Source organism: Mus pahari, chromosome 21 (assembly GCF_900095145.1).
Source record: "Mus pahari chromosome 21, PAHARI_EIJ_v1.1, whole genome shotgun sequence".
Taxonomy (NCBI): domain Eukaryota; kingdom Metazoa; phylum Chordata; class Mammalia; order Rodentia; family Muridae; genus Mus; species Mus pahari.
Genome location: NC_034610.1, coordinates 11,509,395 through 11,533,440, shown reverse-complemented (window position 1 = coordinate 11,533,440; position 24,046 = coordinate 11,509,395). Strand labels below are relative to the sequence as shown.

Below are 24,046 nucleotides of genomic sequence, written 5' to 3'. Positions count from 1 at the left end.
TTAAATTCCCTGGTGCTTGACAGATGTGTGTGTGTCTCTCTCTCTGTGTGTGTGTGTGTGTGTGTGTGTGTGTGTGAGACAGAGAAAGAGAGAGAGAGAGAGAGAGAGAGAGAGAGAGAGAGAGAGAGAGATGTATTCTACAATAAGAAAATACCGGTGAGTAATATGAAACTCTGTAAGACAGTAGGTTACCAGAGTACAAAGGCAGTAGAATTGGAGGGCATCTTTTCCAGCTAATCTTCTAACAGAGGATTATAGTCCAGAATATATAAAAAGCTCAAAAAATTAAACAAAAGAGCAAAAAATCAAGTTAATAAATGGAAAAATGAATTAAATAGACAATTCCTTTACAAAGAAATAAAAAAAATGGACAATTAAATACATTAAAAAACATTTAACATCTTTAGCCATCAGGGAAACACCAATCAGACTACCCTGAGATTCCATCTCCATCCAACCAGAATGGTTAACTACAAGTAAAATTAAAATAAAATGAAAAATACCGTAAATACCAAATGCTATAAGGATGCAGGAAAGATAAATCTAATATATTGCTGGTGGGAATTTAAATTAGTGCCCCTATAGAAAACACTATGGAGACTCATTTTTAAAAACTAAACATAGATGTTTCATGGGGTCAACTATACTACTCCTGGGTATATGCCTGAAGGAACTGAAGTCACCATATAAGAGAGACACCAGAATAACTTGTGTTTTATAAAAGCATTGCTCCCAAATAGCTTATGTGACAGAATCCTGTCTTAGTTACCTGCTTTAACTGTTAGTTTCTTTGATAAAATATCTGAGACAGCTATGTAACAGGAAAAAGGGTTCAACCCAGCAGAAGGAGGTTGAGGCAGCTGGTCACATTGAATCCCTGGTCAAGAAACAGAAAGTGATGATAAATGCTTGTACCCAGCTAATTTTATACAGTCCAAGAAATGGATCCATTCACATTGGAAAGATTCACCTCCATCAACTAACATAATCAAGATAATATTTCATGGGTATCCAGAGGCCTATCCCTTACAGTTCATCAACTTGGTTATTAAGATTAACCATCACAGTTCCCCTCAATGGACGACCGGGTAAATAAATACACACAAGGACACAGGTGTGTGTGTGTGTGTGTGTGTGTGTGTGTGTGTGTGTGTGTCTGTGTCTGTGTGTCTGTGTGTCTGTGTGTATGTACATGTGTACATGTGTGTATTCACATGGGTGGGTGGGTGTACGGATGGGTACTTGTGGAAGTCAAAGCTCAGTTTTAAGTGTCTTTCCTTAGGTACAATTTACATCCTTTTGAGGCAGAGTTCATGAGGGAATTCCTCAGTTAATTAAGGTGGGAAGATTCACTTAAATACGTATGATACCATTCATAGACTAGGGTTGCAAATCGAATAAAAAGGGAGTCATGAAGTGGACACCAGATCTCATCTCTGCTCTTGTGCTGCCATCATGCCTTCCCTACCATAGTGAAGTGTGTGTCTTCAATTATAAGCCAAAACAAATCCCTATTCTCTTATATATATATAATATATATAATATATAATATATATATATATATTAATATATATTAATATATATCTTATATATTAATATATATTAATATACATTAATATATATCTTAATATATATATTAATATATATATATCTTAACTGCAACAAGAAGAAAATAAACTAATATACTCCCTAATGTCCATTACAGGAAAGAAGGGAATGTGAGGCTCACGAGTTAAAAAGTATGGGATGGAATCTTGGAAACAGACATCAGTAGACGTGGGCAGTGGAGCGTGTAAGAACTGAGAATGCAATTTCATTTTAAAACTATTTAAAAGCAAAAGTTTGCTTTGACGCTAAAATATCTCACAAAAGCCTAAAGCATACAATTTATTCTAACATTAATTTATTTTAAAAGTTGAGACAAAAATTCCCTTTTTACCAGTAATATGCTAGGTGCAATAATAAAATGGTAAAATAAGGGGAATGCTTTGAATTATAAAAAACAAATCCAAAAAAATATCTACCCTATTGCTATAGTATTCGGAAAAGGAAAATAATAAACTGTGTTGTGTCATGAACTTTGAAGAGTTCTCCTTAAAGGATATCAGAGTTTAAAGATCATGTCATTTTAGCTGTAAGCAGACAGACACTTCACCTGGCTGATGGGGACAGAGTAGATAAGCTTCAGAAGACTTTAAAGATGATGTACCAAGATAATGCCACAGAGGACTCCATGATCCAGGTATCACTCCAGCCTCAAGGTACATTTAAAAGGCCACAAGACTGGACACAGATAGGTTAATCCCATGTGCCATTTAATTTGAAACAATATTGCAAAAGAGGCCAAGTGCTTATTAATTTATCTTTCTGAACCCCCAACCAGGATCAATTTAAGACTGGGGGTAAAATTAGCAAGGTTGGGGGAAAAAAGTTTAATACTTGGGATGATTTTAAATAATTCTTCATTCAATATATTCATTTCTTGTTACATTTAAAAAATGTTACTTTATACTAAGGATATAGCTTTCATGTACAAAACATGTTTCTTCTGGAAAATAAAGTCTCAAGTAGTAATGCTATATATACTACTGTATGTATATGCATATTTTCCTGATGTATACTTATATGCAGGACTTTAATTATTACTATGCCACTATATTTTATCTACTGAGTTAGAAACAGATATTGGGCAGTTTTTCACATTAATTAAATTTGAAGTTTAATTCAACATTTTTAAATCGACTATATGTATAGCGCATTTCACAGTATCTTCACTCAAGTCAATAAACATCATAAATGGAGAAAATAGAGAGAGGTAAATAAGGTTTTAGGCTTGGTTTGGGAGATATATTAAAAAAATACAAATATGAGCTGAACAACTTAAATTATATTCTACAGAAAGTTATGAACCATTTAAGATTTTTAAACATAAGTATTGTGAGTATCCTGTGATCATAACTGTTTCAAGGAGGACACATATGGTGTTGGTGTAAAGAAAGGAAGGACTAAGTACAAAGATCGCTCAGGTCTCCAGTTATTCAAAGAATGTTTGATATAGTAGATGCTCAGTTACACACTTGTGAATGAATAAAATGACTATCTAAGTGCACAACAGGAGAAATACACTCAAAATCTTTTACTTTAAGAAAAAATGTATGACTTGGGGGAAATTTTATGCAGAAAATGAAAGAGTGGAAGGAAAAATCAAGTATTCTAAAGTTTGAGGATAATCTAAGAAGCCGATTGGTTTCCATTAACTGTAATGCTCAAGTAAGATAATTAATGTAGGGTGTTAGGTGTGAAGATTAAAGAAATTTTAATAATAAAAAAGGAAACTGAGCTGGCAATTTTATAGACATTCACAGCACGCAAGTATGAAATCAGTTGGTAACAAAGGAGCTGAGGGCGCAAGAGCGAGCTGTGGATTCTCTGATGTACAAAAGCATTTGAGATTGCAACACGAAGGAAAATAGCTTGAAAAAAAAAAAACAAAACTGGACTGCCCCATACTGAATGCACCGGGTGTAGGCTCTGGAAGAGAAGAGCGAGCGTCATGACTTCTAAGGACCGCACATGAGCCAACCCTGGGAAAAGGCGCTCGGTCTATGTGTGTCCATCTGCTAACCCTGGAGGTTTTTACTTGAGGATGAATGGTGAGCCCCTTGAGAGCTGTTCCAGTTAAAACATAGGCTGGCCTTAGCCTTCAAGTCAGCCAGCCGTTTAAAATGATCTTTGACCAGGCGACTGTCTTCGTTTGAGATGAGTCTTGCGGCAGGCTGACGATTGAGAACAGTCTTCCAGTAGGACACCCAGCAGCAAGGACAAGAATGACATCTTCTGAGAGATGTTTATGATAGTTCGTTCACAAATCTACAATAGTAGGAAAGCATGCTGTACAGAAGAAAAATCTATATTGAAGTAGTAAACAGTGAAATGCAAGTCAGAGCCAGGGCTTCCGGAGGTATGAGCTACGGGACTCAGGAAGGAAGGGGGAACTAGGTAAAGAGTTGAAGTGTGAAAGAAAAGAACATCGGATTTATCATTAAGATAAACTTAATTCTTCATTAAAAACATTAGGAAGGGGTAAATTTTTGCATATGTGCAAACTTGGAGCAGGATAATTCTATTTTCCTTTTTACTTGCTATGGAACGTCTGTGAAGAGGAAAGCCTTTCTCAGTTTTCCACATTTGACCATTCCATCAGATACTAAATTAGTTTAAACTGTTAGAGCATTCATGAGATATAAGATATTTAATGGTCTACTTTATTTACTTATAGGCTAACTACAGCTCATTCCTCTTTTAAGTCCTATGTAAAAAATAAATCATATCACTGTTTATGTAACCACCATTTTGAAAACATATCATTTGGAAGTAACCTGCAGTCAAATGCTGAAGGGAAATATGTATTGTGTTTTCAAAGTAGATATTAATATAAGTTATTGAAGGTAGAAATTAGTAATCTATGTAATAAGCTTTAAGCAAATAACAGAACTTACTAAATTTTTTGAGATGTTTCTATACTACAACTATAAGACTTGAGCATTATAGCCTATTGTTCATCAATAATGTTCAGTTGTACTTAAACATACCAATGTTAATTATGATAGGTGAAAATGTACTAAAACGTAAATGTATATCTATGCACAAACATTCACACAGCCACATACATATCTATTCTAGGTAAATATAAGACTAGGATGGGGTTGGTCACAACTTTACAAAAATAGGTTGAGCTCATGATAGCAGTATACCATTTATTCTTGCCTTTATAACTGCCTATAGCAGACATTAAAAATGTTTTAGCTCTAAGAAATGGCTCCGCAAGTAGAAGTGCTTGCTCCAAAAGCCTGGCAAACCTGAGTTGCTTCAGTAACCACAGGATGGTGTCAGGAGAAAGCAGACTCTACAAAGTTGTCCCCAGCCTCCATACATGCACTGTAATATGCACATATGCATGAACATCCACACAATTTAATAATAATAATAATAATAATAATAATAATAATAATAATAATAATAATAAAAATACAGGTAAATCTGTAGAACAGCATGTGTCATTATGGTCAATATATAAATCAACACTTCTCTCTCAGGGATAAGATGCATTTGCAGAAACTGAGAACAATATTTGATCAGATCGCATCTAATGCAAAGATAATGTATGGGTCTCAACAAACATGACTAGTGAATCTGGGACCTTTCTCTTTATCACTCTATGTGAATTTTTGTACAATACTTTTACTGGATGAAACGACTAGCTTAGCAAGAATATTATACAAATTAAAATTTAAAAATGGATGAACTAGACTATCTGAAAGATAGCCAAGTGAAGAACCTAATTAATACATTAAAATGTTCATTTTTTTAATCATTTAGAAAACTTTAATAAAAGTATTTTTAATGTGAGAGGGGCTCAGTGGTAGACTATTTGACCACCATGTATAAGCAAAGAGGGAAAGAATAGCAGAAGGGATGGGCAAAGAATGGGGAATTGGGGAAGGAGAGATAAAGGGAAGAAAGGAAAGAAAGGAGAAAAGGAAGAAGGGAGGAAGGAGAAGAGGAAATAAGAGGAAAGGGGAGGGAGGGCAAGAAGGGATGAAGAGGAGGAGACAGGCAGGGAAAAGAGGGGGGGTGGGGTGTATATTCAGGATAGAAGCCCAGGCTCAAATAACTTCATTTGGTGTTTCTCACTGATTCTCACAAATAAGTTTCCCCAAGTTATTAGTTCATGGGAAGAAGTTGTATAACGTTTTCTCAGTGTGTACATGTGATATTAACTTGGTTAACTTGACTAATATCTAGATTGAGGAGAGGCCCTTGGTCTTGCAAAGATCATATGCATCTGTACAGGAGAATGCCAGGGCCAGGAAGCAGGAGTGGGTGGGTTGGGGAGCAGGGTGGGGGGAGGGTATAGGGGACTTTGGGGATAGCATTTGAAATATAAATGAAGAAAATATCTAATTAAAAAAAAAAAGAAAAAAAGAGAGAGAAATACCTAGATTAAGGCATTCCCTGTGTGGACCTAGCATCCCTGAGTCTTTCCTTGGTATCCTTTCCTCTCAGCCACTCTTACCAGTTCACCTCTATTCATCTGACTCTCCACCGACCACAAAACTGCTCTCTACCAAGAACCCCATAAAGCAGCCCACAGCTACCACTTTTCGTTGGAACCAAGGCAGACCACCTATGCACTTCTTCTCCCCTATTCTGATCTCTTTAGGGTACCTTCAGTCAAGCTGCCACTGAGTCTGCCCCTCCTCCGCACTTGTCTCTATTCCCTTGGAACTTGCTTCCATTCATGGTCAAAGGCAGAGTACTTCCTGTTGTGCCTCCACCACACTTTGGGAGACAAACCCTGAGTCATGGGCAAGAGATTTCCAGAGTCAGTCTCCTTGCCTTGTCTAGGAGCATATCACCTCCCCATTACCCCACTGCACCAATCTGGAACTGTCTATAGTCTAAAACCAAAGTGCCCACCAAAAACTCAAATCTGGGGACCAGAGTCTGAACCCTAAAACCCAGAGTGGTCCCAATACTTAAAACTAAGCATCATTCTGCTGGTCCGAAACCTGTCAGATCAGGGTAACAGCAACTAATGAATCAAAAACCCGTCCGAAAACAACTGAGAATTGATGTCCATATCAAGAAACATCACAAATAACCTAACTCCAGATGCCCATATTATCAGACATGTAAGGAACCAAGACAATTTGTCTCCTCCAAAAGCCAGCATCCCTATTGTAATATTCCCTAAGAAAAGCAACTTAGCTGAAGCACAAGGACTTCAAAACGATTATTAGGACTATGTCCAAGGTCTTTAAAGAGGCTATGAATAAATACCTCAATGAAGACCATGAAAACGTAGTTGAACGGAATAATGAAAACAATTCAACATATGAAAGTAAACTTTAACAAAGACATAGAATCGCTAACAAAAAGCAAGACTGAAATAAAACTCAAATGAATAAGGATGTCAAGTAAAGAGGCAATCGATGAAAAGAGGAAGGAGAAAGGACAGAGAAACCAGGCACTGAACTCTCAGAAACAGTAAGCTAAAAGAAATCATTCCTCCTGGGTATTGTGGTAAAAAATAATTAGTACTATTATATATTTATGTATCAAATAAATATATAATAATATAAATTATAATTATGAAAAATGATAAAATTGTTGTGAGAGTCAAATAACTCAGAAGTAAATGTTAGACTATAGGAAGAAAACTATGATATATTTAAATAATTGTTAAGATTGTTACAATATATTCTTTCTGTTCAAATTTTCTTCAAACCTGTAAATGTAAAAAAGCATATTATATAAGTAGAAGGGAACTTAAAACTCATCTAGTAAACACCCTCTTCCAAATCAGAAACAGAAAGATTTGGAGGGCTCTGTGTATTCACAGATACAAAGAAGGAAGCAGTAATGGAACTCTGGTTTGCATCTGTGACATTAGTATGATAATTATGTCCATAGATGTGACAACTATTTCTACAGACACTAATCTTTATTGAGTTGCTCCTGCATTAAGTACTTTATATTAATATTCCTAGAGCTATATTTTCAGACAAAGACCTAAATGTATGGGTTACAGTTACAAGTCGCACGGCTTTTAATAATGTCAGGTTAACCCAGCGTCTTGAAGCTGAAAAGGAAAATAGAACTTTGTACCTTAAATTTAAATGAAAACAAGACCAAAACTTAATGTGAGTACACATTGCTCAGTTATTAATTTCTTTACTTTACAAAAAGTAAAGTGACGTGCTGACACACCAAAAGGTTTTGGTGAAAGTCAAGAATGAGACCAGTTTCTTATTATTTCTGGATTATTTTCATTTTTCACTGTCAATCATTGTCTAGAACTATCATTTGGGACCAACCTCTTTCTATGCCTTAATACTTGATTCATAATGTAAGTCTCTATCTTAGAGGAAATCACCAAGGAAATATCACAGCAGCTTGGACAACAGGGGGTGTCGTTCACTGTGAGTGCAAGACGCATTGGCTCATCAATTCCCAAGTCATTACTAAGTAAGGTTTCATAAAATTCTTGGCATCTGAGTCTTTTAAACAGCAACAGATGTGAGTTGGTGAGTAATATACAACCCTGTTTTTCTCGCTAAAGGCAGCTGAAACTCAAATAATCAAAGTCAAAGGAAAGCAAAAGGAAGCTGACAATACTTAATTAAATGTTGATGCCAGAGGAAAGATTTACCAAAGAAAGTTTGCAAAGATGAAGTCACCAGCTTGTTGGTGCTAACTGACTTCCATGTCAGGGGTAAAGTGGATAAGAACTAGGAAAACTTTAATGGTGGTAGTAACAATGCTAATGGTGGTTCACTGTAGCTTTTTCCACAGAGCTATTGCACATGGTCCCATGTGCCACTTGCAAGAAAATTATTTCCTTAACCCACCCTTGACTTCAGTGGAGTAATAGTTGAAGAGTTCATCCCCAGCCTCTTCAGTTGAACGGGATGCTGTGAGTGATACCATTTTATGCCTATAATCAACTAATTTCTTATAAATGCTCCAAAGCCTCATATAAGGAAAAAATAAACAGCCACTTTGAACATGGCTTCTAGTGGATGCTTTAACAATCAAGATGAATCGCTGGCTTGACATAAAGAAGTTTCCTAAAGATAAAGGAACAGATGAAGACCTTCCTGGCTTCAGCAGTGGCAGGCAGAGACCCATGGTCCGTCTCCCCTAATCTTTTCAGTTCCCCTCATACAAATACAAAAGGCATTATAATTGTTCAAAAGTACTAACACTTCTCACAGATCTGCTGTTTTAAAACTCCTGCCAATGGTTTTCATATCTGGCGTGTAAAGTTACATCATGGGCTCTATCAAAGAAAGACCATCCCCGCTTCTTCATGTTTTGCCTTACCCACATTTCTCTTACATTAATTGCAGCCTTCCCCAAATGAATGATTCCATTACTGTACTGTATGCAGCTCTTTAGAAAACATAGGGGATGTTTCTGAATCTTTACAAAGATAGTATTCTCTTTACAATATTAAAAACTTTCTAGGTTCTGTCCTTAACAATACTTGAATTTTTATCATCAATCTGTTAATAAATCATAATTACATAAAAAGTTACTAAATTCAGTGTCTTTTTAATTTTTCCATTTTTATGCATAATGTCAACATCCATATATATATTTGACAAAATGATATAGTTGTTATTTTATTATCCCACAGTAATTATATATATATATATATATATATATATATATATCCTGGAACTCACTTTGTAGACCAGGATGGCCTCCAACTCAGAAATCTGCCTGCCTCTGCCTCCCAAGTGCTGGGATTAAAGGCGTGTGCCACCACGCCGGCTAAAGATTTTTTTTTCTAAAGATTAATTTATTTATTTTGTGTATGTGAGTACACTGTCACTGTCTTCAGACACACCAGAAGAGGGCATTGGATCACATTACAGGTGTGTTGTGAGCCACAATGTGGTTGCTGAGAATTGAACTCAGGACCTCTAGAAGAGCAGTCAGTGCTCTTAACCTCTGAGCCACCTCTCTAGCCCTTCTGTGGAATTTATATGTAACTCTCCTAAACAAATCATTCCCAAATAATAAAATGTCCTCTGTTTTATTTTGCAGCCAACAAGAAGCTAACTACTGACCTGGGCGGTGGTGGCACACGCCTTTAATCCCAGCACTTGGGAGGCAGAGGTAGGTGGATTTCTGAGTTCAAGGCCAGCCTGGTCTACAAAGTGAGTTCCAGGACAGCCAGGGATACACAGAGAAAAAAAAAGAAAAAGAAAGAAAGAAAACATAACAACAAACAAACAAACAAAAAAAAACAAAAGAAAAGAAGCTAACTACTATAATTATTGTGAACTATTCAATGCACCTCCTTGAGTGGCTGTCACAAAACTTCCTGTATCCAAAGTGTTTAGCAGTGCTCTCAGATCAAATCCAAAGCCACCTTGGCCTCTTTATGCCTTTCAGACTACCATATAGAGTCTGATAATGGCTTTGTTCCTTTTTTAGAACTCGAGATTCTCAAAAAAAAAAAAAAAAGAAAAGAAAGAAAGAAAGAAAGAAAAAAAGAAAGAAAGAAAGAAAGAAAGAAAGAAAGAAAGAAAGAAAGAAAGAAAGAAAGAAAAGTTTATAAAATAAATCATAAAATAACAAAAAAAACCCAAACTTTTAGAGATGGTACCCAAAACATACCATTTGCCAAAAACTTGCTTCAAAAGTTAACCTAGAAAGGATTCTAAATACTATATTGTTTTAAAATGCATCAGGCTATGGAAAGATGGCTCAATAGTTAAAAGCCCTTGCTCCTCTTGTAGAGGACACAGGTAAGGTTTCAAGTACACACATTTGCCTGTACAACTGTCTGCAACCCCATTTCCAAAAGTCCTGATACTCATTTCTGCCCTGCATGGGCATCTGCATTCACATAGCACTCAGACACACACACACACACACACACACACACACACACACACACACACACACATATTCAAAATAAACCTTTTTTTAATTAAATGCATTACTGATGTGTAGTAGTTTTCTCAAAGACTGATACATTCTCATCTGTAGGTAAGCACTTTCTACAGGGAAACAAACAACTCAAAGTAGCTTCAGGAAATCACTGAAACTGATCAGAATCACTGGGTCCCTGCTTGTCAGAGAAAGCAATAAAAGCTGAGAGTCTCCCTCAGACTAAGCAAGCGGCAAAGAAGACCCTGAGACCATACCAGCTTCTAGGAAAAGGTTTAGACCAAAGTCATTTGGAGAGAACACTTACCAATATGCTGAGCAGCCTGCAGCCTGTAAGGTGTACTCCAAATTTCCCAGCTTTTGTGAGCTGTGGTGGGTTTTAGAATGCAGCTCCCTTTGAGTCAATTCTGCTCCAATACATAACCCCTCACCAATACTCCTGTAAATAACCACAAGAAAACCCATCAGTTCACTAAGTTGGAGTTCAGTGGTGTCCATACTTTGGACTGTCACGGATTTCCTATCTGGAGTAAATAGGTGTGTGTCTTGTGTCTTCCCCTGGAAAAGTTTTGTCACATGACATCTTTGCATCCAGTTGTCCCTAATTTTTAAAAACAGTAATTGTAGGAAATATATTAAGAAGATAATGTGTCTGATGGAAGAATTCAAATGACTAAATCAGCTATGGAAGTGTTTACAATGTCTACCCATTGGCTCTGTATATCTGGAAGGGTAATAATACTGTGGTACCTATAAACTGATAAACTGATAAGCACTTGCTCGAGATTCTTGAAAAGTCAGTAACAAGACATGGCAGAAAACATCCTAAATTCAAAGCTAAGTACCATGAGTTTGTAACACAAAATATGTCTGCAACTTTGAGATACCATCATAGCCATCAATATGAAACAATAGCATATATCATTTATTGGATTCATTCTATGTTACAAAAATATTTAATTGCCAATACAAGGATTTCATGGAAGCCAGACATTTTTGGGGGAATTTATGTGTATACACTTTATGAAAACCTTATTAAACAGATACTATTATAATTGGGATTTTTACAAATGAGGATATGCAATGCAGGGAACTCAAGTGTTTAGTTCAAGATTATATCCATAGCACAGGACTAAAATGGTCTAGCTTTATTGCCTATATTCTTGATTACTAGGATCCACTTTCTTGTGAAATGCTTAATATATATTCTCATTTAATTTGAAGTACTGTAGAGGTTTTAGCTTCAAGGACCAGACTAGCCAACTCAAGTTAAACAGTGGAGACCTGTATTATCTCACAGAACAGATGTTACCCAGGGTGGGGATGTCAAAACCAAAGACCATCTTTCTGCTCTACATACAAGGAACAAAGCAAATGTTGACATCACATCTGCAATTAGCTATTTCAAGCAAAGAGGGTCTCCACTTTTTAAATTAATATATTCTGTATATTCATATATAGGTATACACACATATATGTATGTATGTATTTATATATGTGTGTGTGTATGTGTGTGTGTGTGTGTGTGTGTGTATTAATCTAACATTTGTGGCTTTTAGAGCCACAGGCAAGCAGCATACTGTATATGTCCACATAGATATGAAAGCATGTATGCGTGATTAGAGAGGTAAGCTGAGAGGACAGTACGATGGCTATGAGTAAAGAATGCAGTATCTACCATAAACAAGTATTTGTGGTTTTACTTTCCACAGTGAAAAGACTCTAAGAAGTTAAAACTTTGTACAGTTATTTGATTGATAACAGGCAAAGACAGACTCAAGTCCAGAGTATAACCTTGAAGGGAAAACTCTTAGCCATCCACCATGACATGCAGATTGCACAATAATCTTGGACGTAATGCTTGCAATAACCACCTGCCTGCTTTTATTTGTAACTTGGTATCACCCTGCCATGTGCAGCTTCATTTTCTCACAACAGGTTTGCTATCTTTGACAGTGGCAGATCACTGAGTTACATTGTATCCCTATATCCTTCAATCCGAAAGCTCTTAATATTTTTCCATTTCTAATATTGCATCTTGCAGCCATTTCTAGAAGGAAAAATATAAGGAAAGCAATTGTTTGATGGCTCAAATGAGTGTACTGTCTTTGTAAGCATCACTGATGTGTATTTTTAATTTCAAGTGGAATGTTGCATAGCATGAAACAGCATATAAGCAAATGTTTTTTTATTATTTCTCTCTGTGTGTGTGTGTGTGCGTGTGTGTGTGTGTGTGTCTGTGTGTGTCTGTGTGTGTGTCTGTGTGTCTGTTTCTGTGTCTGTGTCTGTGTGTCTGTATATGACTCCCATGCATTCAGGTACCTGCGGAGGCATAAAGTATTTTGTTATAGCAGTCCAAATGGATTAAGACAAGTCTTGACCTAAATAGGTAGGAAACACAGTAGGGATTGAAGTAACTCCAGACAAGCCCCCAATATGACAGGAGTAGAGCAGGCAAAGAGGTAAAGTAAATATAACAGAAAAAAAAACCTGCTTATCCTACCAGGCAAGAACTGGCAAGTTAGGCATGTAGTTCTTTAAGTTCATAGGTGGAAGAAGCCAGTAAGCAAGAATTGTTATAAAGTAAAACAAACAGCAACCCAACTGGAGAGGTTAGGGTTAATGCATGTTCCAAGTGAAATAACGTATAATCATTTACCACAGTCAGATAAATAATAGGTACCAGTGAGAATCCATTCCTACTGAACAGAGCCTACATGACACATCTACAGTACGGATGCCAAAACATTTAGGAGAAAATGTGTAGCATGTTCTTCAGGGCACATGATACTTCTGATATACACCTATCCCTTCTCAAATAACTATATCCATGTTGAATTTGAAGAATCATTAACCTAGAGCGGAGATTTTCCTGAGAGATGAACACACTCACAAAAGAATGTTTCACAAAATATATATGAATGTGGAAACAGTGGAAGCAATTCATAGCACCTAGAATGGTCCACCATTATTAGACAAAGGCCTATGTGATATTTGAAGCTATATCAAGAGTTCTTAGAAGATATTGCAGCATATGCCCCAGTGAGAGACAACAACTATCAGAGGAATCAGCCAATCTGAAAGAAGGGACTTTTTGGGTAGACTCAGTGTTTGGATAGAGAACAGAAGTTAACCCGGTGGATAGAACACAGGACTGCATAATACAATCTCTAGGGACCATGTGGGGAGAGAAAAGTCAGGGCCTCAGAGATGAGCTTCAGTAATTGGAGGTTAATAATACAGTCTTACACCTAGAGATGAAGCTAGTGCTAGCTCACAAGAGTTAAAAAGAAAACTCCAGAAATAAATTCTAAGGAAACTAATGATATTTCAGTGCTGGGCATACCATTAAAATAAGCAAACAATCTGGTGGTTTTCATAATCTATCCATCAGTTGGACAGTTAGGTACTTCTTATTTTCTAACTATGGATAGAGCAGCAGTTAACACGGCTGAGCAAGTGTCTCTACAGTGGGATAGAGAATCCCTTGAGAAGCTGTCCAGGAACGGTAGAGCTGAGTCACATGGTAGATCGATTTCTAACTTTGAAAGGAACCTTTGCACTTATTTTCATAGTGCTTATACCAGTTCGCACTCCCATGAAAAGTAAAAATTGAATAACTCACAGCAACACAAGGACAACAGCAAAGACAAAAATCTAAGATTTAAAGGCGGCAAGTAGAGCAAAATAGAGACGAAGCGCAGATTAAACCCAACCTGTTAATAAACACGAGATCTTCATTCTGAAAATTATCCTTAGGTGTACAACTGTGCTGTATTTTACAATACAAATATGCCACTCGCCTTCCTGTGCTTATCTACTATACAACATAATGTCATTCTCAAAAATCAATAATTCTCTAGCATATAGCAGGCACTCAATAGATTTTTTTTAATCAACAAAACTATTAATCCAAAAAGCATACCAAAACAATAGTGTTGCCCAGTAGACATACAGGTGGTTATTGATGAGCAATGTCCACAGAAATATTTATTATATGAGCATATGTGCAATCCTGGGGGATGAAAGAACGCAAAAGGGATTAATATTGAATTTTCTGCCATATCCCAGGCATAAGGGCTTCCAAGAGAGATCTTAACTAATTTAAATATTGTTAAGGCAAGTGATGTTTTATGCATACAAAGATTGGCAGTCTAATATCCAAACTTAGTCGCTTTTATTGCTCAGTCAACTACTAAAGAGTAGTTTCAATATCCAGTGATATACATATATAATATGTTATATATATATATAATATATAATATGTTATATATGTAATATATAATATAATGTAATATATACTAATTGAATTTGATGCTGTGCTGATTCATGTTCTTCCAACTTCTTCATCTTTGGGTCACATGACTACAAAATAAACCACTATGTCTCTACATTCTGCTTGTTGTGAAAAGAAAGAGTTTAGCCTCAAAATGCCAGATGATGCTGAGATACCACCAGTACCCACTAAAGGAACAGAATATGCCTTAGGAAACAGTCAGAGTAAGGGAGTTTAGGCTGCTAATGAAAGAACCAAAGCTTCCCCAAATGTCTTTATTAGGTAATGGCTTTCACCTCCCTAATGAACCGTTTTCTTGACTGGCCACATAAAAAAATTGTCAGAAATGAAAATCTTTTGGCTTCACCCCAGTGCTGCTAATCTAAAAAATATCTGGGGCTGGGATTCAGCAAAATGTACTTTAATAAGCTTTCCCAAAACTACAACATTTAGAAATGTATTTCTGACTTAGAATAATCAAAAAACACTCACTTAGAGGGTAACCATTTGTTGATTAAAAGACAATTTCCCAAAGCTTGGTTCATATGCTCTTCTGCTTTTGATGTTTCTCAACTTGATTGAGAAATAATTTGGCCAGGAGGGCTTCTCCAACACAGCGCTCTGAAGTGAAATCAAGGGTCAATGCCTTCCACATTTTCTGTGCCAAGCCAGGCACTGACAGATGTATGAGCTTCTCCATGGGCGAGAAACACTCCATAGAGAAGAATAAAGCTGAATTTTGAAACTCGAATTTAAATAAATCAAGGCCTCACATAATTTCCCCAAACTCTCAGAGCCCTCCTTTCAGGAGGGGGAAAGGTTTTGCTGCAGTGGTTTCCTGCAGGAAGCTTGAGCGAGTGTGTATTCTTTTTTTTAATATTTTAATATCCAAGGTAGACTCTCTATAAGAACACTTGGCAGTTGGTGAATGTGAATAAGATCCAACACAACATGGCACATCTTCTGCTCTGAAGCACTAGAGATTGCTTATCTATGACAAATGGGGATGCAATAGTTCTCGCCATGTGTAAAAGATACCCTTTCCTGTAAAAGCCCTAACTTTTCAGAATAATTTATACTGACAATTAAGAATTCTAGATGGAAGGAATACAAATAGTTTATAATATACAAAGGGTATACTTAGAAAGCTTTGTAAACAAGGATTCATATATGGAAAATCAGAACATCAGGATATCTCAAAAGTGGACCCAGCAGGGCGTGGTGGCGCATGCCTTTAATCCCAGCACTCAGGAGGCAGAAGCAGGCAGATTTCTGAGTTCGAGGCCAGCCTGGTCTACAGAGTGAGTTCCAGGACAGCCAGGGCTATACAGAGAAACCCTGTCTCAAAAAAACAAACAAAAAAAAAAATGTGGACGCAGGAGATGGGTCAGTAAATAAAGACACTTATCATACAGCCTGAATATCTGAGTTGGATCTGAACACACATAGTAAAAGAAAAGAGCTAACTCTACATAGTTGTCTTTTGACCTCCCACACTTGCACTATGGTATTAACACCTCACACATACACAAACATACATAAATATCCCTCACACACATACACATGCACATACCACACACACACATACACACACATATGTCCCACATGCATCATACATATTCATACAAGACCATAAAAACATAATATGCACACCTCTCACATATATACACACAAAACATTCACATACACACATATCTCTCTCATGCACACACTCACCCTCACACACACAAACACACACACATGCCTCACACACATTTCATATACACACAAAACACATATACACGCATACACACTCCTCACAAATATATACACGACACACATTTGCCTCACACACATAATACACACACATATTCCTCAAAAACACAGCATGCTCAAACACACACACACACACACACACACACACACACACACACACAGTTTAAATAGCCAAAATATTTTCCAAGATTTTTGTCTAAAAGACAAAAATGAGGATTCTGGGATTTATAAGTACTCCTATAGTGGTTAAAATCTAAACAAATGATTTGAGAGCTGACTATGTCTTACTTCAAAACATTGCTATCCTTTTACATGTCTTTTTAATTTTTTTGAATATTATCAGTTTTGATATGTGCCTGTGCTTTCCTATCTGAGCAACAAATAGGCAAGCGCAGCAGTTCCTCACAGAAATTGCCTTTGTTGTCCATCACAAGACATTCATGAAAAAGTTATAGTGAAATAAATCTTTGCAAAGATGCATGTGTCCTACGTGAAATGCCGCAAGTGCATTTCATTCCTATGTCATCTCATTATCCATCACACTGTGGTCTAGAACTGAAGAAATTATCTGATGACTCATTTCCAAAAATACTCTCACTCAAATTCTTTCCCCTACACCTTGCCTCCTTTGTTCTTACCACATTATGATGATGAACTCGAAGATTACTTATCCCTGGAGAAGCAGCAGAAGCAATATGGCCATTTACGGTCTAACCTCAGATATCATAGAGTACCACTTCCAAAATAGTTAAAATCCCATTATAATTCAAGAGGTGAAAAATAGCACCCACCTCTCTGTGGAAGGACTGCTAGTGTTACAATGACAACCAGAAGAGACTAGAGGTATTGTGATCATCGTTGCTAGATACTTTCTGCTGCAGACTGTACATTCACATTTAATTCTGTTCCCTCTTGAATTTACAACAGTCAATTGATTTCCCAACCGAGGTATTAACACCTTAAACATGGGAAAATGAAAGATGCAAAGACAACAAAATTTTAGAAGCTGGAAAGCAAATGTTCAACTGGCAAAGGGGGTTAAGATAATACAGAAAAGTGAAACTTGTATTATGAACAAACAAACCTTAAAAACACACTTGATATATAACACAGAGTCAATTCCCAAAAGACCACTCATGTGGTAGCATCAGACACCACTCTAAGTACGAGAAGGAAAGTCAAAATAAAGAGGGACTAAGAAGTAATCAATCCCTAATCTTCTCTACAGACATAGGAGGCAGAGACTACACCGAAAGAGTGACACAGGGAAGGGTTTAGGTGGGGAGAAAGGGGGGTTAGCTATGTCTACCACTGACAGACCTAAGCTCTCCTTCTCTATGTAGCTTCTAAGAAAACACATAGCCCTTTGCTCTGTAGGTAAAAGACTGGAAGCATCATCTAGGCATGACTGAGCATGCCCTAATTAACACGTCCAAAGGTCAGAATCAACAAGTGACATCATCCTCCTACCAATGGATGACATCATCTTCAGACCCTCAGACGGCATTATCCTTCTACCCACAAGTCCACACATGACCCAGAAATCCCAATCAGCATTTTTGTTCTTCTAAAACTAGAAAACTGAGAAAAGCTAGAACTTATAAATTGGAGAATATAGGGAAGTGTCTCAGAGGGAAAAGACTTATTAAAAGGGAGAACAAAATAAAACATACTATAGTGTGAGAAAAGAACGAGATGCTACGTTAGGAAGAACAGTCATAGAACCAAAGGACTGCCTAGGAAATAGCAATGTGAAACAAGCCGTAACAAGCCTTGTATCCCACAGCCTCAGAAACTAAGTTTTTAAAAGGTGTCAATGGCTTCCAGGAAAAATGTACTTCAGTTGGAAAATTTATAAACACTGTTTTCATTAAATTGTTTCAAAATATAACAAATAATAACAATCATAAAATCCTTCTAGACACTAATCATTGGCAAAAAATACAAAAAAAATTTTAAGACAATATTCAAGTTTATTAAAACAAGATAAAAAAACGATTATAAAATGTTTAGCTTTCATCTGCCTCGAGGTTTATGTTGCTACCAAATTTCGCGTATAGCTGCACCATCAAGTCGGCTAACGCCCGCTGGATGGATGCCACTCTGGATCCTAAGGCATCGATCTCTTCTTGCAAAGTTTTCTTTGCATCTTCTAACATTTCCTGTGTTCCTTCTTGAGCGTGGCTAATGAAAACGTCTCTGATCTGGTAGGGAATCATTAAGCAGTCGTCATCTGCCAGCATGATGTCATCACAGGCATCCTCTAAGTTCTGGAGGTGTTTCTTCTTCACTTCTATTTCCTCCTTTAGCTCTGTGATGCGACTCGTATTCCGAGCAAATTTGTTTATTTTTTGCTGATCTTCGAAAGTAACACTGACATCTTCTGCAGCCTCCTCAGAACCCGGCCCCCAGCGCCCCGGCCCACAGCTCCTCGGACCCCGGCCCCGCCGCACTCACCGCCTTCTTCAAATACAAAATTTTAAAAAGCACTACTTTTATGTGGCATTAAAAAAAAAAATACAATATATCAAGAATAATTTCAACTAAACAAGAATCAAATTTTACTCAAATGGCCCAATGTTAAAAACAGTGTGTTTCAGGAATCTGAAAGAGAAAATTCTTAAAGAAACTTATAATATAAAATAATGTGCAAATACTTTTCAAAATTCAAGGAGCATTTCCTCTCAGAAGACCTATTACAAGCTCATCTAAGAGATATATTTCAGAATATTGATAACAAATTAGAGAGGAACAGGAAGGGGAAGGAAAAGAAGGGAAGGGAAGGGGAAAGGGGGGAGCAAGAGGAGGAAAAAGGAAGGGAAGGGAAGGTAGCAGAGGGACGGGGAGGGAAAGAGAATCATACAGGAATCCAAACAGCTATACACATTTCTTAGATACATCTCGCAACCTAGGGCATCTCAAGCCTGTGGAGAAGTACTTTCATATTTCTGATAGCAAATGAACTCTACATCATGATAAACTGTAGAAAGGGTAGAATAAATTTAAAGACATTTTTACAAGAGCTAAGTTTGAGAATTTTTACCCTCATCCATCCAGAACCCAGGGAAGAAAACAGTGAGATAGAACATGGCAGAATGGCTGCTGAGCAGCGGGTAAAGTGCACAACAGCACATGTTACTAGAGTACCCTCTTCAGAATACTCACTGCATGTTGGGCTTATAGTTTTAAAAATGGGATGTGCTTAGGACACCAAGTAAACCTGGATAATGTTTAACTTCTTGAAAATCTTAATACCAGACAGAAAAGCAATGCCAAACAGGTCAACATGCTTATGTTCTAGGATTAAAATAATTTTGCAAATAAAACTCATCACATATTTTTAGTGGCAGAAATGGGAAGAGTGATCCTTTCCTGACACTACAAAACCAAGGGGCAGCAGGCCAGCTGGGAAACCAGTGCCTTCACAGCGAACGGCTACTTTTCATAAAAGCCTTGTGCAATGTTTTTTGAGTTTCAATATGTGTGCATCTGTATCTTTCATTTTTTTTTAAGCGGTGGAAAATATGATGAAGAAAATTAGACTACTGTACAAAGCCATCAGTGACCACACTGACCCATTCAGAAGTAGAAAATGAAACACATTACCAACGTGGTTTAGCCACACCAGCAAGGAAGTCAGGGTGATCAAAACATGGCTGACTGAGTTCTCCATCAATAAACCCAACAACAAACATTGGATGGAGTTTGGGAACTATTATAGAAGAGTTAGGGGAAGCATTGACAACCCCGAAGGGGATAGGAACTCTACAGGAAGACCAACATAGTCAACTAACCTGAACTACCAACCAAAGAACACACACAGGCTGGGCCTAGGACCCCGGCACATATGGAGCAGATGTACAACTTGCTCTTCGTATGGGTCCCGAACAACTGAAGCACTGGCTATTCCTAAGTTGTTGCCTCTCTGTGGAATCTGTTTCCCTAACACGACTGCCATGTCTGTCCTCAGTGGGAGAGGATATATCTAGTTCTGCAGAGAATTAATGTGTCAGGGTGAGGGGATAACCAGGGGGCCTCTACTCTCTCAGAGGAGAAGGGGAGAGATGATGGAGGGAGGGACTGTAGGAGGGTGGAGAAGGAGGGTGGACAGTGATGGGATGTAAGGTGAATAATTGTTTTAAGAAAATCAAAGGCAGTACAGGGAGAATATGCTTAACAGATAATGCATATAAGATTTATATTGAAGTGTATTTTAGATAGATAGATAGATAGATAGATAGATAGATAGATAGATAGATAGATAGATAGATAGATAGATAGACAATTGATCTCAAGTATTGTCAAGTCAGTTTCATTATTTCTTCATGTTGGTTCTTTCTTATGTCTTTTCCAATACATGAACACTCTTTTGCAAAGTCTTCAGGCTGAAATTGTATGTCCACGGCAATTATAAACTTACAAGAAACCACAATTGATTATAGAACCTGTTTTATTATCCAATTATGTAGTTATTCATAAGCTCTAAATGTTCCTGTGAGGGTAATTATACTAGCATTGAAAGTATAACTTCTTGGCTATTTCTTTGAGGAGTAACAACTTTCTCCCATTATTTCCATTGCTTTAAGACTATTTAAAAATACTCTTGCTACAATACTGTGAAATTTTTGCTGCTAAGCCAGGAGTGGTGGTGCATGCCTTTAATCACAGCAATTGGGAGACAGAGGTTGGTAGATCTCTGACTTGAAAACCATCTTGATGAACCAAGCAATTTCCAGGATATATAGGGATACACAGAGAAATCCTATCTCAAAAAATCCAAATAGCAAACTCTGCACAGGGAGGGGAGGAGCCCCTACACATACAGATTCATATGGAAAGAACTAATTTGTGAACATAAAATCAAGTGTAGTGCTTAATATCCATAAAATTTACCAGTATTTCACAAGTATTAAAAGGCAAACGTTGAGTTACATTTGGATAGGAAGAATTTTGATCGATGATTACATGCTTAAAACTGAATTTTCTTGATCTTCTAACCACTATCCTGATGGCTCTTTCTTTCAAAAAAAAATTTTGGATTATATACAACTTGGGTGAGTTTTATTTCCAGTTTCCAGAATTTTCTTACTAGAGGATACATGAATATATCTATTTTTCAACCAGAAAGGGAAGAAGCATTTCCATGTTGATGGCCAATAAGTCGGCTTTCTGCAAATCGAATGCTGTTAACTCTCATCTTTATAAAATCCGTATTAAAAGAAGAGAATTTCTAAGGGAATACTTATTTACATCAACACCAGACATAATAAAATCAGGATCACACTAAAAGTTTTGTTCAAACTACAGTCTTCCATATGACCAAAAAGATAATCAGAATTTACAAATAGTTTCCTTTAATAGTGTATACAGAATAGGAAAGAACTCACTACAGTCTAAAGCAGGATGATAATATCACATGTCATTCATCAGACTTCCAAATAAAGACCAAACAACCTCCTTCCCACACTTCCATATTTTGAAATTATGCTTCATTCAAAACAAAATCCTTCTCACTAGGCTGTCTCTAGCCTATTTCCATGTCACATGCCCCATGGGCCCAGCTCAGCATGCCGCATTTCCCCTGGAGGCCCAGTTATTAATGGCTTGCTTCATAACTATGGGCATTGTCTTCTTCAGGTGCAGAATGCTAACAAATGAAGCCCAAATGACTACATTTTTTTTCCTTCAGTCTGGCTCATCTACAAAGATGAGCTGGCATGTGTGTCAAATGGGTGACACTCTCATCTAATAAAAACAATTTTAGTTATCATGGATTATGCAATTTTTTTAAAAAAAATGAAGACACTGGATATCTGCTTTAGATTCAGGTGTCATAAAAATGAACATCAATTTATTCCTTCCTAAATTTAATCTGCACAGTGTTGCTGAGATCCTGAACATTTTTGCCTTTTTCCTGACAGATTTAGGTGGAAGATAATTCAAAGCCACATAAAATATTTTACCACATTAAATTTTACTCCGTAAGCATACCAGGACCTCATATATTTTCTAGAACTAAAACCCATTACCTTACACTTATTGTGATTTATTTTGAGATTGTATTTTGTGCAGTACGCAAAGGAAGCATTCAGCTGCTTCAGAAGGCCAACTAGAGCTTGAGAGATTAATGAACCCTGCATCTTCCAGCTTAAAAAAAAAAAAAGAAAGAAAGAAAAGAACAGTCACACAGATGTTAAAAACATTTTGGACATGAGGACTATGCCAAAAGTCTCAATGATGTCATACAAATTGGATCCTATTGAGAGCCCATCCTGTTAACATCCTGTCTTTTGAAGGATTTGACCATAATCCAGCATGCCTTCTTCAACCTATAAATTATTAACTATAGCTAAAAGGAGATATTTGATATTTGCATAAATAAACCCTTAGAGATTTAAGTGTCATCCTTTCCTAATAAAGATTTAATTTTAATCTAAATTACCTAATTCTAGGACATCAAGCAAAGACTGTATTGCATTACACAAAAATTCAGTGAATTGAGAGAATTGGGAGTAAACACTCAAATGAAAAAAACCTTGGCAAGTTAAACCTAACAATAGATGAAAAAGCAGAGGAACAGGAAATGAGAGAAAAATACCGAGGTCTCTACAATGTGCGCGGTAACTCAGAGATATCTCTGTCAACGATGTGTGTTGAGGTATATACAGGATATATGGTAAAGTGCATTAAGATGCATGAGAAAAAATTGAAATTATGTTAATTGATACAAATACATATGCATGTGCACGCATGTACTCTTGTATACAAATAGACCATTCAAATAAAATGTGATTCACGTGGCGCACTCAGACACATGCATAAATGACTAGTGATAACTGTAAGAAGCCGCCTAGGAGAAGGAGGGGAACTATGTTACACTCACCAAGCCACCAAGCGCTGCCTTGTCTGGCCTCAGTGGAAGAGGATGTGCCTATTCCTGTAGAAACTTGATGCTCCGGGAAGGGGATGCTGGGTGGGGTAGGGTAGGTGAGCGTCAGCGGGAAGCAGTCTCTCAGAAGTAAAGTGGAGTGGGGAGAGGGGACAGGGAAGTGGGGCAACATTTGGAATGCAAATAAATAAATAATAAAAATATAAAAATAAAATTAAAAATATTAAAATCATTAAGCAGATTGACTGGTTTGTGTTTAGATTTAGAAATAACAGAATATTTCAACAAAAGATGCAGAGAGCTCATAGATAGATAGATAGATAGATAGATAGATAGATAGATAGATAGATAGATAGATAGATAGATAGAGATAGATAGATAGATAGATAGATAGATAGATAGATAGATAGATAGATGGAGACATTCAAAACTAGAACGGAATTAGCCTCTCTCCACCTCCCTGGCTTAGGGATTCCAGGCATACACCACTGAATTATTTTTATGTGGACTCTGAAGCTGGAATAAATACCTCATATAAAATCTCTATCTTGGTTGCTTTCATTCATATTCTCTGTCTCTATCTCTATCAGTCTGTCTCTAGTCCCTTCTCTGTCTCTGTCTCTGTCTCTGTCTCTGTCTCTCTCTCTCTCTCTCTC

General features: G+C 37.0%; 1 pseudogene across 1 annotated transcript; it reads right to left on the bottom strand.

The window, feature by feature from the left end:
• Positions 1-18,461: 18,461 nt before the first annotated feature.
• Positions 18,462-19,671, bottom strand: LOC110338471 (annotated as a pseudogene). The gene is made up of 2 exons (XR_002381297.1): positions 19,667-19,671; positions 18,462-18,928 (listed from the first exon to the last, which is right to left on the bottom strand). The product of XR_002381297.1 is annotated as a prefoldin subunit 4 pseudogene (transcript).
• Positions 19,672-24,046: the final 4,375 nt, after the last annotated feature.